This window comes from Panthera onca, chromosome X (genome assembly GCF_046562875.1).
Source record: "Panthera onca isolate mPanOnc1 chromosome X, mPanOnc1 haplotype 2, whole genome shotgun sequence".
NCBI lineage: Eukaryota > Metazoa > Chordata > Mammalia > Carnivora > Felidae > Panthera > Panthera onca.
The window spans coordinates 97,693,478-97,711,920 of record NC_138357.1 but is presented as its reverse complement, the minus strand read 5'-3'; the positions used below and the strand labels follow the sequence as shown (position 1 = coordinate 97,711,920).

The window sequence follows — 18,443 nt, the reverse complement described above, 5'->3', positions numbered from 1 at the left end:
CAAAGATTAACAGACAAGCTGGCATCCTGCATTCCCAAAAGCACTTGTATCAAGTTTTCTTGTTCAATACTACTGAAATATTTGGTTTATGGTTTTATTTTAACCAAAGTGAATCACATTATTTGGTGGCTGAAAATTTCCAGCTGCACATTATATTTTGGATAGTTGGCTTAGGTATTTTTCAGGTAATATTTTATGTGACCTTCCTTAAAATTTTCTGAATGGGGTATTCTTGTTTGCATTTTCCAGATAAAGAAACTGAGGATTAGAGCGGAGTTGCCCAGCTAGCATGTGCCAGAGCAGGGATCGGAATCCAGACATTCTGCTTCTAAAGTCCTCTCTCAGAGATGTAGGGGAGGGTGGCCCACGACAGCATGATGGTAGAGTCTGAGGCCCAATGTGTGAAAGTAAAGTACATCCGTTGCACAGGGCTCCGCTCAGAATATGGTCTCAGGGGATACTTGTCGAATAATGTGGCAGTGCCACCTATGGGCAATTGAGCAAATCTAGTTCAAGTGGACTCTGGGATTACCTAGTGAATGACTGATTTTGTAGGTGAAATTTTTCCTGGTGCTTCTGTGAGTTGACTTGCAAACTGGGAGGGAACTGATGCCACCAGATCTCTGAGTAGTCTGCTTCTTTTTTTGCAGAAATCTATCCAGGCTGATCTTTCGCAGCAAAAATCCATTCATTTGGACGAAATGAATCTTTGACAGTTGAGACAATTCATAAGGATCTTTTTATTTTTTTTAATGTTTATTTGTTTTTGAGAGAGAGAGGGCATAAGCGGGAGAGGGTCAGAGAGAGAAGGGCACAGAGAATCTGAAGTGGGCTCTGCACTGACAGCAGAGAATCCCACATGGGGCTCGAACTCAGAAACTGAGATCATGACCTGAACTGAAGTTGACCCTTGACAGACTGACCCTTGACAGACCCAGGTGCCCCCATAAGCATCTTTTTGTGATACTGCTCTTTCAAAGATAAAATGAGATTTCTTTTTTTTTGTTTTAATTTATTTTTTTAAAATAATCTCTACACTCAACCTGCGGCTCAAACTCACAACCCCAGGATCAACACACAGATGCTCTACCGACTAAGCCATCCAGGTGCCCCACTTTCTCTATTTTAGAATGCATTTTTGCTGACAAATTTTATCCCATTTTCCATTGAATTTTTCTATAATATAAAAGAATGTTGTGTCAAGATATAATAATATCCCATTTAAGAATGAAGCTCACTTTCATCTATTTAAAGAGAAAGATGATAATTTGGGGATGACATTTGAGTAATACTCTCATTTACTATATGTCAGTTTTTCCAGAAATTAATAGTTTCGAGTCTGTGCAGAACATAATAGTCCTCTCCACTCAAAGAACAGGGACACCAAATGATCTTTGAGGGTCCCTCAAAGCCTCTTACATTTAAAATTTTTTTTAACGTTTGTTTATTTTTGAGAGAGAGACAGAGTGTGAGTGGAGGAGGGGCAGAGAGAGAGGGAGACACAGAATCCGAAGCAGGCTCTAGGCTCTGAGCTGTCAGCACAGAGCCTGATGCGGGGCTCAAACTCACGAACTGCAAGATCATGACTTGAGCTGAAGTTGGATGCTTAACCGACTGAGCCACCCAGGCACCCCTAAAGCCTCTTATATTTAAAGAAAAGGTAGTCAAGTAGGGGCATCCACAATAGAGCAGGGGTTAGGAGCACAGTGCTGGGAATCTAGAAACTAATATTCTAATTCCAAGATTTTTACAAAAATTGAGGAATCAGACACAAGTCATGATCTCATTTGACCCAAGTCTCCTATTTTCAATGTGAGGTGACTGAAATCATTTCTAAGGTGACTTGAGACTATAAAATTCCACAACTTAATGCATTTGAATTCCATTCCATGAAGATAATTTCAGGTTACTTCTGCATGTATAGTTTTCAAGTTTCGGACCAATAATGTAAAGAAAATACAGAAATAAGTCCTTTTTTAAAACAATTTGCATACTTACACACCTGTTCTGTGAATAGAATTCCAGTCTGTATTTATAGAAAAATATAATTCAGGCAACCAATGCTATATAAAAATGCATTTAGACAACAAATAAACTCATAGTACATGCAACCTGGGAACTGTATTTATATGAAGATGCCAGTAGTCTGGGGAAAAGAAAACATCAAATATGAATGTGAAGAATATGTCTTCCTTACTGCTAAAAGAAAACAGCCTAAATGGCTAACAGTTTCTTTTTTTAATTTTTCTTAAGTTTACTTATTTATTTTGGGAGAGTGAGAGAGCATGAGCAGGGGAGGGGCAGAAAGGGAGAGAGAGAGAATCCCAAGCAGGCCCCATACTGTCAGCTCAGAGCCCCATGTGGGGCTCGAACACACGAACTGTGAGATCATGACCTGAGCCAAAATCAAGAGTTGGACGCTAAACCGACAGAGTCACCCAGGTGCTCCAGTGGCTAACAGTTTTCATCAATATCATTGGATGTGCAAGGAAATATTTGAATGCTTCAAATAATATCCTACACAAATTATTCGGTATTTTAACTGAGAGCGTAGTTTCAGATTCCTGAGAAATCTCACAAATTAGAGCACATACAGCTTACAGATGCTAATTTTCAGGATATTTCCCCAACATCTTGTTATTATGATCTGCTAACATTGCCAGGGTCTTGCTTGATCACCTTGAGGAGAATCTAGGCCACCCTCACATTGAGACCACCATGAGAACAATATTATGAGATGGTCACCAGCATTGTTGTCATTTCGAGCTAAGTATGGCATTATTTGAATGTGATCTCACATGAGCTTGTATATAGCTCACTTAATTCAAGCAAGGACCAAGTAAGTAGGATTAGACCCTGACTATAGGGTCTTCACATGTTAAAGTAAGGTTTCACAAAATATTTCCTAAACCAACTAATCTCTTGTTGTTCTTGACTGGATTAACCACATTTTTCTCTACTTCCCTTCATATAGAATATCTTGCCTACCCATCTTCTCTATGGCAAATTCCTATTTACCATTTCATGCATATATTACCTCCTATAGGAAGTTACCCACATTGCCCCAGGTTCAAACAGTTACCTCCTTTCTTTCATCCCATAGCATCTTGCATCTAGCTGCATTAGAGCATTCACATGCTGCATATGTTTGTGCTTCTCTCTGCTCAGAATTTGATCAAGCACTGGTCCTGTCAAAGCACATTCCCGGAGGGTGTCATGGCATGAAGAAGTGACAAAACACTACTAAAATAACTTGGATTTGGATTGGTAGTTCATTCAGGCTTGCCAAAAACTACTTGTACAAATTATGGTATGCACGGTAGTCTAGACTGTACTTTTACGTAGAGATTTAAAGCAAAAAGGGACGCCTGGGTTGCTCAGTAGATTAAGCATCTGACTTCAGCTCAGGATCTCACAGTCCACGAGTTCAAGCCCCGTGTGGGGCTCTGTGCTGCCAGCTCAGAGCCTGGAGCCTGCTTCAGACTCTGTGTCTTCCTCTCTCTCTGCACCTTCCCCACTCGGACTCTGTCTCTGTGTCTCTTTCTCTCAAAAATAAACATTAAAAAAAATTTTTTTTAATAAATAAATTGGATTTGGATTGCTAGTTCATTCAGGTTTGCCAAAAACTGCTTGCACAAATCATGGTATGCACACTAGTCTAGAGTGTACTTTTAAGTGGGGATTTAAAAAGAAAAGGGGCACCTGGGTGGCTCAGTAGGTTAAGCGTCCCACTCTTGATTTTGGCTCAGGTCATGATCTCATGGTTCATGGTTCATGGTTTCGAGCCCCACATCAGGCTGTGTACTAACAGTGTGGAGCCTGCTTGGGATTCTCTCTCCCTTTTTCTGCACCTCACCACCCCCACCCCCGAGGCACGCATGCGTTCGTTCTCTCTCTCTCTCTCTCTCTCTAATAAATAAACTTTAAAAAAGGAAAGGGGGGTACCTGGGTGGCTCAGTCAGTTGAGCATTTGACTTCGGCTCAGGTTATGATCACACAGTTGGTGGGTTCAAGCCCTAAGTCAGGCTCTGTGCTGACAGCTCAGAGCCTGGAGCCTGCTTCAGATTCTTCTCTGTCCCTCCCCTGCTCATGCTCACTCGCTTGCTCTCTCTCTCTCAAAAATAAATATTAAAAAAAAAAAGGAGGAGAGCACCTGAGTGGCTCAGTCACTAAGCGTCTGACTTTGGCTCAGGTTATGATCCCATGGTTTGTGAGTTTGAGCCCCACTTCAGGTGACCACAAGCCTCACTTGGGGTGACCCTGCTTCTCTCTCTCTCCCTCCCCCCCCTCTCTCTCCCCTCCCTCCCCTTCTCTCTCTCCCCTTCTCTCTCCCTCTCCCCGTCTCTCCCTCTCTCTCTCCCTGTCTGTCTCTGTCTCTCTCTCTCTCTCTCTCTCTCTCCCTCCTCTCCCTCCTCTCCCTCTCCCTCTCCCTCTCCCTCTCTCTCCCTCTCCCTTTCTCTCTGTCTCTGCCCCTCCTGGGATTCTCTCTCTCTCTGCCCCTGACTCATTTGGGACCCCCCCCCCCCTCCCGCTCTCTCTCTCAAAAAAAAAAAAAAAAAAAGAAAGAAAAAGGAAGAGATGAGGAAGGGAAAAAGGAAGGAAGACAGGAACTCATGGTCAGTTCTTAATTATTCTATTGGGTACCATTTATATGTGAATTCATGGTATAGCTACATGCCATTTCACTAACCCTGATATAGTAAGCTAGATTCCGTAGTAAACATATTATTTTCACTTAGGATAAAATTATCTTACATGAATACAGTTGCAAGATCCTTTTTTTTTAAAGTGTATTTATTTGTGTTGAGAGAGAGAATGAATGAATGAATGAATGAATCAATCCATCCCAAGCAGGTTACACACTGACAGTGCAGAGCCCAAAGCAGGGCTCAAACTCACAAACTGTGAAATCATGACCTGAACTGAAATCAAAAGGCGCTTAAATGACTGAGCCACTCAGGAGCCCCAGATATAAGACCTTTATCCAAGGTGCTTTAAAACTCTTTTGTCCTGCTTTTCTATTTGGAAATATATTCTAACTTTACCATAGATTTTCTGATCTCCAGTTCTCTATTTTCTTTCTATTCTTCACTTTTTTTCCTTGGTTTTTTGAACTGAACACCTTAAAAACATATTACAAGTTTTGGATAAGGTAATAAACCATGTCACTCTTTCACAGGAAGAAAAAGGACTTAATTTTGCATTACTTAATTCAGAATTTCGTATTTCAAATTTCTTTTTCATGAGCGCTCCTTTGCAGAGAAGTTCGATATTTCATAGATTCAGCAGAGCATGGAACTGGTGTAGGATAAATGTTATGGTGGTAACAGGTCAGAAAAGCAAGAAACAAAATATAATTTTGTAACATATGCATGTAAGACAAATAAAACATTTTATGAAGCTCTATGTATTAATTTGTATAAAAGAGACATATTTCCAAGGAATCCTGTCATCAGTCTTCCCCTGTGAGGTTAGTCCTTTCTGTTTCATTGTCACATAGATCATTTTGTCATTCCACTTAGTAGTCTGAGTAGAGTTTTTCCCCTGTAATAACTTTTGGGTTAACTTTCACATTTTCTGGCTTCATGATATATTATAGACATATTGAGACAAGGGTATTGGATCATTTTTATCAGTGTTTCCTGTATGATATGTGTATTTTCTGGCAACACTGACAATGAGGGTTTAGGGAGGCAATCTGTTAACTCTTCTGATTAATGATGCCCCCACCCTTAGGTTTCCTTCATTTCTTATTGAATGCCATCAGTCTTGATGTGAATTTTGACAGGCACATCACAGTACTCTGCCTGATTTTCCTGAGTGGGCTGCTCCCTTTCTGCAAATTCCCAGATGCTGGCTTTGTTGCCAACCGTGGCTGACATTAATGCTGGCACTCATGATGATCCTTGGTGATTTCTGCAAGATTTCATAACACTGGGGGGCAATACCAATATCCAGTGGGAAGAAAGTGGTACCTATTAAAGAACAAAGGGAATTGTTCTTCCTCAGAGGGCAGACCTTAATGTTAATACCTCCCAATAGAATAATCAGTTTATGGGGCGCCTGGGTGGCTCAGTCGGTTGAGCATCTGACTTTGGCTCAGGTCATGATCTCGCAGTCCGTGGGTTCAGGCCCCGCGTCAGGCTCTGTGCTGACAGCTCAGAGCCTGGAGCCTGCCTCAGATTCTGTGTCTCCCTCTCCCTCTGCACCTCCCCCACTCGTGCTCTGTCTCTCTCAGAAATAAAGAAACATTAAAAAGAAATAATCAGTTTATGACAGGGTTTCATCCTATCAGGGAATGATCCTATCATTTCTATCAGTATTGGAATTGGGTTTAAGATTATAGCTCGTTGGCTTCATACCAACATTTCAGAACTCAGATGTGGCTGCAAGGATTCTCTCAAAGCTGGAGAGAATGTTTTGGCCTCTCAGGTAGCTGAGTGTGATGTCAGGAATGTTAACAGCAAAGAGCGTTCCAAGCAAAGCATTTGCTGTTTTATATATCTAACCTAAGAGCCAAAGTGGAAGCCGAAGCACTAATATCCAGAGATGGAGGAGTCAAGGGGCCGCTGCCGCCGTTTGCTGCTTCTGATGGATGCCATTACTGATGCTCTACGATCATTGAAGTGGCAATGGCATGTTATGGGGCTTTGGTAGCATTTTAGTTGTGTCACTCCTGTCACATTGAATAAGTCATTTACACCTCTTAGGGCCTCAAGTTCATCATGTGTAAAACATGACCTAAAAGTCTTGCCTTTTTTTTTTAAGTGTATGTATATATGTATGTATGTATTTAAGTAATCTCTATACCCAACTTGGGGTTCAAACTCACAACCCCGAGATCAAGAGGCACATGCTCTTCTGACTGAGCTAGCCAGGCACCACATCCCTGCCTTTTTACATAAGTATCATGAAGAGTAAATGGAGTAATTATGCAAACACATTTTAGGAACAGTGAAGTATTATAAAAATATAGTGTGTTATTATCCGTTTGCTCATTCCTCACCCATTCAGTATTTACTGAACATTCACCATGTGCCTCTGGAGTTGTTGACACACTGGGTTTTGTGAATAGAAGGGATGGGCAATTGAGGGTAGCTGACTAAAGAATACTTGAGGATTTCATCCTTGATGAGCATAACTAGGTTCTATAAATGGAGCCAAGGATAACATGTATTTTTAATGAGTGAAGCTTGTTAATGAAGTCCTTGAGGGGCGCCTGGGTGGCTCACTCTGTTAAGTGACTGACTTCAGCTCAGGTCATGATCTCAAGGTTCGTAGGTTCAAGCCCCGTATCAGGCTTTGCGCTGATGGTGCGGAGCCTGCTTGGGATTCTTTCTCTCCCTCCCTCTCTTTCTGCCCCTCCCCACTTGCCTTCTCTTTCCCTCTCCCTCCCTCTCTCTCTCTCTCTCTCTCTCTCTCAATAAATAAATAAGCTTTAAAAAAATAATAAAGTCCTTGAAGGTCTCAAACCAGAAAGCTCACTCTGGAGGATATTCAAAGAGTATGGTGTCTCTGGTTCACGTGGGAGTGTGCATTTCTCTTACGTTGTTCTTTCTTTACATGAGCAAAGGATTTACATGATAAGTTTGGACAAGGGTACATTTTATAAGTTCTGTGAGGGAACACACCTCAAATCATTTAAGAAGAAACTCTCATGTGGAAGGAAACATAGTAGGACTTTTTCTGTTATGGAAATTTTGCACATTTTTATATTTTAATCCTGCCATTTGTATCTTTTATAGATTACATGCCCATGAGAGCTTTTATTAAATTGCTGGCAAAGTTAAGCATAAATTTTGGTGGTGGGGCCCCTGGGTGCCTCGGTCAGTTAAGCATCTGACTCTTGGTTTCAGCTCATGTCATGATCTCACTTTCAGGGGTTCAAGCCCTGCGTCAGGCTCTGCGCTGACAGTGTGGAGCCTGCTTGGGATTCTCTGTCTCCCTCTCTTTTTCTGCCCCTCCCCTGCTTGCACTCTCTCTCTCCTTCTCAAAATAAAAAAATAAACTTTAAAAAATAAATAAATTTTGTTGGGTACTTGCACTTTGCTGGTCATCAAAATGTATTGAAGAAATCACTTGGTGGCTCAATTAATTGGATCAACATTCTGTATTCATGACTGAAAAGTGGACCTATTATATAAGCTCTTTCTTGACACAGAATTGTCCATTTTGTAAAAGATTCAAAAAGTAAAAAGTGTCATTAAGTAAAATCATTTTCACACTGCTTGTAACACTGAATTAGCATAGATCCACCAGGAAGCAATTTGTTGTATTAATAAAGCTGAAGGACTTTATATATTTGTTGAAGCATTTAAAATTTTTCCTTTGACGGTATGATGTGATTCATTGCATACAGGAGAGAGCAGAATGAGCTTATACATGCTCACTTCTTTTGAAAAGAATATTTGAGATTTTCACTAACATATATTTTGTAAGATAAGTAATAGCTTACACATTTACTTATAATTCAAAAAAATAGGTTCACATTTTTTCTCCTACCCTGTCTCTAGTCACATTACCCACACATCATTCAAAGTCACCAAGAGCAGCAAATGTCACTTTCTTCCACAGTTCTATCTATATCAGGGGGAAATATATATATGCATATTTTATGGTATGTATGGTATATCCCGTGTATGGTATATCCATATAGTGCCCATCCTTTCTTTTTCCTGCTTTTTCCTTTTTTTACCTAAAACAAGTTGGAGATTGCTTCATATAAGTACATGATGACTTATTCTTTTCAATGATATTTTCTTCTATGAATGCACAGTAATTTACAGATCCAATCCCCTATTAATGAACATTTGTCTCCAGGTTGCTATTATAAACTATGCTACAGCAATAATCTTGTGGAGGGGCACCTGCATGGCTCAGTTGGTTAAGCATCCAACTCTTGATCTCAACTCAGATCTTGCTCTCAGGGTCATGAGTTCAGGCCCCACAAAGGGCTCTGCAATGGGCATGAAGACTACTTTAAAAAAAAAAAGAGGGGTGTCTTGGTGGCTCATTTGGTTAAGCATCCAACTTCACCTGGGGTCAAGATCTTATGGTTTGTGAACTCAAGCTCCATGTCAGGCCTTCTCTCTCTGCCCCTCCCCTGCTTGCTCTTTCTCTCTCTCCCTCCCTCTCTCAAAAATAAACATTAAAAAAAAGAATAGTCCTGTACATGTATGATTTTCCAAGAATGCATACAAGTATAACTTCAGAATAAATTCCTAAATGTAAAATTGTTGATTCCAAGGATATGCGCTTTTGCAATTTTGATAGTTTTTGTCAGATTTGTATTCCCTTCCCTCTCTCATAATCACAGGAACATTCATCAATTTATTCTTAACCAGTATATTCCATTTTACCTCCGTTTCAAAAGTGTGCATAGCTAATTGACAATGATGTGAAACTTTCATTTTTTAATGTTTGAGTAATTATATGTATTGTCAGTGGTTCATTTATATATGGTTCATTTGTAATGCCAACACCGCTCATTGAAAAGTGAAAACAAAATTCAGTAAAAAATTCTTTAAAAAATAAAGAAGGACACCTGAGAACCTATTCTGGTAGCTACTGTGCCTCACCAAATTGATTGGCTAAATCAGAGATCATTTTAGTTTACCTATTAAAAAGTAACTCAAATATTCTTGTAGAATGCAAAACATTTACCTGATCAAATGTTGCTACCTTTTACTTTTATTAAATCAGTTCTTTTCTTGTTTTTTAACTTTATTTATTTACTTTGGGGTGGGGGGGTGGGTAGCAAGGGGAGGAGAGAGAGAGAATCCCAAGCAGGCTCCATGCTGTCAGCACAGAGCCCAGTGCAGGGCTTGATCCCAACAACTGTGAGGTCACGACCTGAGCAGAAATCAAGAGTCAGAGGCTTAACCAACTGGGTTAGCCCCAGTCAGTCCTTTATTTTCTGTGACTGCTTTTATTCCTTGTATATGGAATAGATATTTGTGAAGTAATATATACAAAAATATTTGCCCAAAGCAATCTGAGTTTGAATCCTCTATGCTGATGAAATTTGAACATTAGTTGTATCAGCAATTAAGTTGTTCAATTTTTTTTTTAATTTAGCCTCCCCAAAACACCTTTCTTTGAAAGAGCACAAGCAGGGGAGATGCTGAGAGAGAGAGAGAGAGAGAGAGAGTGAGAGAGAGAGAGAGGCACAGGGACAGAGGATCTGAAGTGGACTCTGCACTGACAGCAGAGAGCCTGATGTGGGGCTTGAACTCACGAACTGTGAGATCATGACCTGAGCCGAAGTCGGATGCTCAACTAACTGAGCCACCCAGGTGCCCCCCCCCAAAAAACACCTTCTTATGTGAGGAGATATCTTAAAAGAAATCCCAGCAACAGTGCTTGAAATGCACTGGGGAATATTTTTATCAGCTAACCTGTCAGGAGGCAGCTTGTGTAATAGGGTGTCTTCAAGGAATCATGTCTCATTCTGTGTTCCTACTCCATGATCCTTTGCTCATATTTCAGCCATGAAGCAGGAAGAAGAACCAAAATCTTTTTACTCCCAAACCTTTTCCCTTGCTCTCTTCTTTTGAAGACTTTATATACATCTCATTGATCTCCAGAATTGCCTCTCCTCTGGCCACTGGCTGAAAGAGAAGCAAACCAGCAGCTAATTTAGCTTTCCAGTTTCTTTAGTAAAGGAAGGCAAGGGAGAAGGGGTTGTAAATGGCTTCTGAGTAGCCAATCCACAATTTCTGCTGCTGTGTGTTCACCTGTTAGAGAAAGTTCAAAGCACTTCGAATAAATATTTTGAGAAGGACTAGTGCCTTTGGGAAAATTGCAGGGTAGCAAAATCTTTTAATGTACTGTGTGATCTTGGCCAGGGAAAGATTTTCATGTGATTTTGTTACCCTTTTGCGGCAGAAATGTGAGAAAGTTCTCTGGCTCAGATCCCATATTCTCTCAGGCTTTACACTAAGGCAATTTGTACCATAAGTGTGTATTTTTGTTTCTTAACTATCAAAGGTGTAGACCAGGTCCCATGATGCCACTCTTTTCAATGAAGCAAAGATAGCTCATCTGAAATATGGAGGTCATTTAAGACTCTGTCCTAGACAATTAGAGTGTGATTCTGTGAAAAGAATTCACACTCTCAGAATAGGGGTACTTTGAGAAGAAAAGCTTAAATTAGTTGTCATTCATTACTTTAGAGATGAAATAAAAAATGAATTCAACTAACAGTTTTCTGAGGCCCAACAATTTATTTTTTTCTAAAGTGCTGTTGTTTTTTTTTTCTCTCAATTTTGCCTGCTGACTGTGTTGGGATATACTATGCTGGACTTGTGTCTCCCATTATGTTATATGATGTGACCCAACAGAAGGCCTGCATTGCTGGCTTGTACTTCCCCTTGGATCTGCCAAACCTGTGACAATTTATTCTTTGTCAGTCATGACTTCAAACGGACCTATACGTGCAAGGTCCACATATATACCACCCCCTGCCACACACACTGCCATATGTATGGAAATCAGAGTGAATTATGAGAAAGCATTTGATACAGTATTTTCGTAAATTGTCCTAACATGTTTGATGAATTCTGAGGTTTCATCTTCTTTGAAACCAAACCATAAGCTGAAGAGTGAGGAGGGGACAGCTCTTTCTCAGAGTAGAATTCTAATTAATAATTGGCTCAGGAATGATGAAAGTAGAAAATATCCACTTCTTGGTCAATCCCAGATAATCCTTATTGGATGTTAAAATTAATAGGACAAAGTATGACAGTAAACACGATATTTGCCTAGTCTCAAAGTACCTCCACACAAGATACATATTAGTAAAAAGGGGAAAATGGTAACTTCACAGTAAAGAGACCTGACAGACACCACCTTAATGGAGGGATCAAGATTAGCATTGCCAGTAACGAGACATACTCTCATCCTGCCCCTCCTTGTGACAGGATGCACTGAGAAGGTCCAGCATCCCGTCTGACATCCTGATGGCTCTCTACAGCCTTCCCTCTGGAACCCTGGATTCCTTCACTTCTTTTGCCAAGGTGACCTCCAAGCTCTGATACCTTCTTGGTCTATCTAGTCTCAAGGCCATTTCTCCAGGAAATTTCTAGGTGCATTCTTTGTTCAGAAGGCTGAGCTAGTATAAGGAAGGATATAAAAAGAATAAGACACTGTAGCTGGCCTCCCTGCCAGGTTGTCCCTCTTCATCAGAATTACCTACCTACCATCCGGTGGGGAGCCAACCACCCGTCCTTGCCCTGGCACAGCCTTGGACACCATGCCCTCCTTTCTCCACTTGAGCTAAAAAGCATTCACCTTGAAACTCCCCACTCAGCACTAGAGAAGTTCCGAGGCCAACTCTCATACCTGTAACAGTAAATTAGCTTATCCATTGCGACGCTGTTCTTTTGGCCTCTGAAAGCAGATTTTGCCAAACCCATTGTAAATATTCAGGGCTCTGTTGGGGGTGAACAAAAATATAATTTCTCTAATACAGGAATGAGGCAGTGTTGCCAGACGCCATTTTAAGAATCCTGCATAAAAAGCTTAGCTACTGATAACTCTGCCTGCTTTGTCCCAGCCGAAGAGGAAATAAAAGCAGAACAGGAGGTGGTAGAGGGCATGGATATCTCTACTTGCTCCAAAAATCCTGGCTCCACCAAGAGAAGAGCCCAGAAAAGAAAGTTCCCCAGCCTTCCACATTCTTCCAATGGCCACTAGCCAGAAGACACATCAACAAGTCCCAAAGAAAAGAAAAAGAGGAGGGGCGCCTGGGTAGCTCAGTTGGCTGAACCTCTGACTTAGGCTCAAGTCATGATCTCATGGTTTGTGAGTTCTAACCCCACATCAGGCTCTGTGCTGTCAGTGTGGAGCCTGCTTTGGATTCTCTCTCCCTCTCTCTCCCTGCCCCTCCCACTCTGTCTCTCTCTCTCTCTTAAATAAACTATAAAAAAGACAGGAATGCCTGGGTGGCTCAGTCAGTTAAGTGTCCAACTCTTGATTTCGGCTCAGGTCATGATCTCACAGTTAGTGGGATAGAGCCCTACATCAGGCTCTACACTGACAACATGGAACCTGCTTGGGATTCTCTCTCCCTTTCTCTCTCCTTCTTTCCCCCCACCAAAATAAACATTAAAAAAAAAGAAAGAAAGAAACCTGGCTAACTGAACAATAACAGTAAGGAACAGTCAGAACTAAGAGATGGTCCATTTTAGTATATGAAGCAGCCACTCACCACAGACCCTGTTGATGTTGTACCACAGGATGGACACAATGATTTCTGCTGCTGGGTTTGTCAGCAGGAAGGCCAAGTCCTTTGCTGTGAGCTCTGTCCCCAGGCTTATCATGCCAAGTGTCTGAGACTGACATCAGGACAAGGGGGACAGACTTTGTGCAGAATTTCTGAGTGTGAGAGAAGATTACAGTAGTAGAATACATTGAGACTCAGGGTGAAGCCATGACAATGCTCTCCATCCAACATTCACCCTACCTGCTCACATTTGCCATTCAGAAAATGAGACAGCCAAGGACAGATGCATTCCAGAAGCCTGTTCCCTTGGAACAGCATCTTGACTATGTGAAAAGCATTTTCCATCCTATGGACCTTTGTACATTGGCAAAGAATGCTAAAAATAAAATGTATGGCCGCACAGCAGCTTTCCTGGCCAAGGCAAAGTAGATTTTGCACAATTGCATCATTTATAATGGAGGAAGTCACAAACTGATGCAGATAGCAAAAGTACTCATCAAAATCTGTGAGTATGTCATGAATGAAATCAAAGTATGTCCCGTAGGTATCTAGCTGCTTGCAAAAGATGAGATAACTGGTTTTATGAGCCTCGTAGCAATCCACATCTTTTGGTCTGGGCAAAACTGAAGGGGTTCCATTCTGGCCTGCAAAAGCTCTGAGGGAGAGAGATGGATACGTTGATGCTCATTTCTTTGGACAACATGACAGGGCCTGGGTTCCAACAAATAATTGCTACCTCATGTCTAAGTAAATTCCTGTTTCTGTGAAAAAGACAAAATGCATCTTCAGAGGTACCTGGCTGGCTCAGTCGATACAGCAAACAACTCTTGATCTTGGGGTTATAAATTTGAGCCCCTCATTCGGTGTACAGATTACTTAAAAATAAAATCTTTTTATTTTTTGTATAAAGTTTATTTATTTTGAGACAGAGCGAGAGAGAGAACACGCACAAGTGGACAGGGGCAGAGAGACAGAATCCCAAGCAGGCTCTGTGCTATCAGAACAGAGCCCAACAGGGCTTGATCTCATGAACAGGGAGACCATTGCTTGAGCCAAGATCAAGAGTCTCACACTTAACCATCTGAGCCACACAGACACCCCAAAATCTTTTTTTAAAAAACATCTTCAACAGTGAAATGCAAGAGATGGAAGTGTACACAGAGAACATCTGCAGGAATTTTAGGGATTTTAATTACTTTTCCTTATGTAAACCCTACAGGCCCAACAGCCAACCAAATGCTGCTCGACACCAACAACCCTGGCACCAGCACCACCAAGATAGACAAGCAGGAGAAGGTCAAGCTCAACTTTGACATGACAGTGCCCTCCAAGATCCTGATGAGCAAACCCATGCTCAGCAGGGGCACGGGCCGCAGGATCTCCTTGTCAGAAATGCCACACTCCCCAATGAGTACAAACTCTTCTGTGCACACAGGCTCTGACATGGAGCAAGATGCTGAGAAGAAGGCCACATCAAGCCACTTCATCGCCAGTGAGGAGTCCATGAACTTCCTGGACAAGAGCACAGCTTCACCAGCCTGGGCAAACATGACACAAGCCAGAGAGTTTACCTGGCAGTCCAAAACTGTCTCTCCTAAAGCATCAATGCCACTCACAACAAAAACAGATAAAAAGTCCACCACAGAAAGCACCCTGAATCTTAACTTGGTTTGAAGCAATGCCGAGATGGACCTAGAGGAGCTGAGTGAGTCGGTCCAACAGCAGGTGGCACCTGTTCCTGTCATCTCACACAACTGGACATAAATGAAATCTCAGATGTTTACATGGCTATATAGCACAGCGATTCAGAAGATTCTGAGAGGTCAGATAGTAGCAATAGTGTAATAGTGACAATGAGCAGAAGTCCAAGAATGAGCCAGAAGATGCAGAAGACAAAGAGGGTAGTCGGATGGGCAAAGAGCCATCTGCTGTCAAATAAAGCTCCAACCGGCAAACCCAGTGGAGACTTAGGAAGAGCTAAAAAGCACCTGACCAACCAGTGAGGAAGCAGATCCAGGCTCAAAAAAAAGGGAAGTCCTCAGCCTGAGAAGGACTTTTCAGAAAAAGTGAAAGCCTCTGGAGTCCCCCGGTGACTCATTTGGTAGAGTGACCAACTCTTGATTTCAGCTCAGGTCATGATCCCAGGGTTGTGGGATCGAGCCCCGTGTTGGGCTCCACACTGAGTGTGGAGCCTGCTTAAGATGCTTGCTCTCGCTCGCTCTCTCTGCCCCTCTCCCCTGCTCACTTGCTCTGTCTCTAAAATAAAAAATAACAAAAAAACAAACCCTTGCCTCATCCCATAAAGGATAAACTGGAGGTAAAAGATGAGATGGATCCCCAAAAGTACATTTGGGCCTGGACTCCGATTCAGAGAGTGAACTCATCATACATTTAGGAGACCATTCTAAGAGAGGGACAAAAAAATAAGATAGAACCCAAATAACCATCTCCCAAGCAAGGTGAAAGAATCTGTAACAGATTGACAAGAATATATAACCATAAAACAAAATGAAAGTAAAGAAGTCTGTACAAGATGAAGGTGGAATAGTAAGGTGTGGGAAAGTGTATGCACAGAAATACATACTGTTTCAGCCTTTAGAGTAAGCAAAGTTGGGCTTTCATTTTGCCTGTGAGCTTCCCAATAGCCAAGGCAAACAGGAAAATACAGTCCCTTGAAAGATCTCATATTTTTTCAAAAAAATAAAAAATATTCCAGCTGGAAAAAAAAAAAGGAATAAGACCATTGAGCCTCCACAAGTTCAGAGCTTGGCCAAGGATGTATAAATATGAGCGCGTAAACATATGACAAATGTAACTAAGTTCTGTGATGTAAGTAGAAGCAATATCAGCACAGGGCTGGGCCTAGAAAAGTAAGCACTTATCATCATGACTAATAGACTTTCTCAAGATCCTGTGTATCAGTTACATTGTACTGATAGTATTAGAAAATCAAGGATCAAAGAAAGTCACTCAGATGTCAGATGACAGTGAGTGACAGAAGTTAGGGTACCATTTCCCCAAGGGTGAAGGAAAAACATAGAAGAATGTGAATTAAAGATCAGCAAAGAGAATGAATATAGTACACAAAGAAATTCATCAATTTGTCATTAAGTAGAGGAGAGACTGATATAAAAATGATAAAAGAAGCACTAGTAATATCTAAATTAAATTCTTTGATTTCTTCTGGGGACATTTTGCCTGTATCCTGGTCAGATCTTTGTTCTGCTTTATAGCAAATTTTATTTTTTATTTTTTATTTTTTTAAAACAAACTTTTAAATGTGTATTTTTTTAAATGTTTGTTTATTTCTGAGACAGAGACAGAGCATGAACGGGGGAGGGTCAGAGAGAGAGGGAGACGCAGAATCGGAAGCAGGCTCCAGGCTCTGAGCTGTCAGCACAGAGCCCGACACGGGGCTCAAACTCACGGACCGTGAGATCATGACCTGAGCCGAAGTCGGACGCTCAACCGACTGAGCCACCCAGGTGCCCCAATGTTTATTTCTTTAGAGAGAGAAAGAGTGTGTGTGCACATGCGTGTGGGAGAGAGGCAGAGAAAGAGAGAGAAGCCTTAGCAGGCTCCATACTGTCCGTGCAGAACCCCAACATGGGACTTGATCTACAAACAAGAGATTATGACCTGAGCGGAAATCAAGAGTCAGATGCTTAACCGACTGAGCCACCCAGGCACCCCTATAGCAAAATAAATTCTGATGAGTGTTTGTTGCTTTACCCTGAACAAGTGGCTCTCTCACACTTTCTCATGCATATCTCACAATAATTCTGGGAGATAGGTATGAGAAATACTGTCCTTTCATAAACAAGAAAGCTGAGTCTCGGCAAGGGCTGGGAGTTAGTCCACATTAACCAGGTCCAGTGCACAGTGAACCACATCCTCATATCACACTTCCTGCTCCACGGGCTGTGCTCTTCCTACACCACCACTCAACTCTTCATAAGTTAGTTGGGGAAACAAGCTGTCAGTAGTTGTGGTCTGACAGGGTTTTGATCTAGCCTCTCTGTTTAAACTTCTGGACTCTCAAGCAACCCAAAAATGAATGATAGGGGATTTCTAGTAAAACCCCAGAAAATATAGCCTTGAAGGTGGTCCCCTGGAATGGTGTTAAGGATCAGTTAGGGAGGGGCGCCTGGGTGGCTCAGTCACTTAAGGACCTGACACTTGATTTCCACTCAGGTCATGATCTCACCCTTGTGGGATTGGACCCCACATCTGGCTCTGCTCCGAAAGTGAGGAGCCTGCTTGGGATTCTCTCTCCCTCTCCCTCCCTGCCTCCCTCCCTCTCTCTCTCTTTCTCTCTCTCTCTCTCTCTCTCTCTCTCTCTCTCTCTCTTTTTACTCTCAAAATAAATGAATAAACTAAAAACAAAAACAATTAGGGAGAAGTCTTGCCAGGCCAAAGGTCTCTTCTCTCTCATGAGGGTTTCAGGAGAGTAGCCGTCTCTTTCTTCCTCCCCACCTTCCCCTCCTCTTCCTGCTCAGCGCGAATTCTGGATGCCATTGGCATTCTGGGGAATCAAGAAAGCTGACAAATGTGTTATTCTTCCCCCAAGCTGCTCATTACTTTATCAGACTTAATTTATGTAGTGAGCATGTCTTGTAGAATGGTTCTTAGATACATTCCTTTTCTGATATTCTCCAGGAAAGACAAAATGTAATTCACACGGTGCAATAGATTGTTTTCATGAGGCTGCCACGTCTTCGAAGGATGACTAAAACGTGCTGCATCCTGAGAGATAGGAGAGAACAATACAGACCGGTGACAAAGGGACCCATACAAATGTCCTTTCAGAGGCTTTCACTCATCAGTCAATACCCACCTCCAGATACAATTCCATTCATCACATTAAAATGTGTAATTCCCCCCGTACAGCATATTGTTGGTGAAAACATTTCTCACAGGTGTTTGACATTGTTTACTTTTTAGTATGATATCTCCACACCTTCTTCCTTTGAGGAAGGTGTTGACATCAGGTTATTTCTTCTCAATGAGTGCACTGTCGTCAAGTGGAGGCTCAATCATACATAGACTTTCCGTAACCACTCATAATCCCGCCTTCCGACTGGCTCATCCTGAAGCCTCTTGCAGTTTTCCTGAACCTCTCACTATACCTATGGAACTTTCCACAAACTATTTAGACTGTGGTCACGAGGAGGCACCAAATCAGGCAGAATGATTATGTGTGGAAAGTATCTGAAGG

At 41.7% G+C, this 18,443-nt stretch overlaps 1 pseudogene; it reads left to right on the top strand.

The window, feature by feature from the left end:
• Positions 1 to 374: 374 nt before the first annotated feature.
• Positions 375 to 17,958, top strand: LOC145713813 (MYND-type zinc finger-containing chromatin reader ZMYND8-like; annotated as a pseudogene).
• Positions 17,959 to 18,443: the final 485 nt, after the last annotated feature.